This window comes from Egretta garzetta, unplaced genomic scaffold, assembly GCF_000687185.1.
Source record: "Egretta garzetta isolate BGI_Z169 unplaced genomic scaffold, ASM68718v1 C8391251, whole genome shotgun sequence".
Classification (NCBI taxonomy): Eukaryota; Metazoa; Chordata; class Aves; order Pelecaniformes; family Ardeidae; genus Egretta; species Egretta garzetta.
Genome location: NW_009268131.1, coordinates 377 through 735, shown reverse-complemented (window position 1 = coordinate 735; position 359 = coordinate 377). Strand labels below are relative to the sequence as shown.

At 57.1% G+C, this 359-nt stretch overlaps 1 non-coding gene across 1 annotated transcript; it reads right to left on the bottom strand.

The window, feature by feature from the left end:
• Nucleotide 1: 1 nt before the first annotated feature.
• TRNAS-CGA lies at nucleotides 2-83 on the bottom strand. The gene has a single exon. It is a non-coding gene; the product is annotated as a tRNA-Ser (tRNA).
• Between the last annotated feature and the right edge of the window lie 276 nt (nucleotides 84-359).

The following is a 359-nucleotide window of genomic DNA, read 5'->3' as shown; positions in this document are numbered from 1 at the left end:
TCGCTGTGAGCAGGATTCGAACCTGCGCAGGGAAACCCTATTGGATTTCGAGTCCAACGCCTTCACCCCTCGGCCATCACAGCCTCTGGCATATTTCCTCCAGTACGGCACACCCTACCTTTGCCCTGGGGTCTACCTCCAGGGAGAAAATTCCCCCCAGCCTGGTGTGGGGCCATTTGTACAGTGCCCGTACCCCTCGGCAGCCCCAGTACCCACACATGTCAGGGCTGGGAAAAGGAAACATCCAGGTGTATTTACCAATCACTGGGAAAACACCCAGGTGCAGCAGAGAGCCTTGCCACAGTGCAGGCACCAAAGGAAAGCATCTGCCAGCAATGCCCAGGGAGACAAGGGGTTTC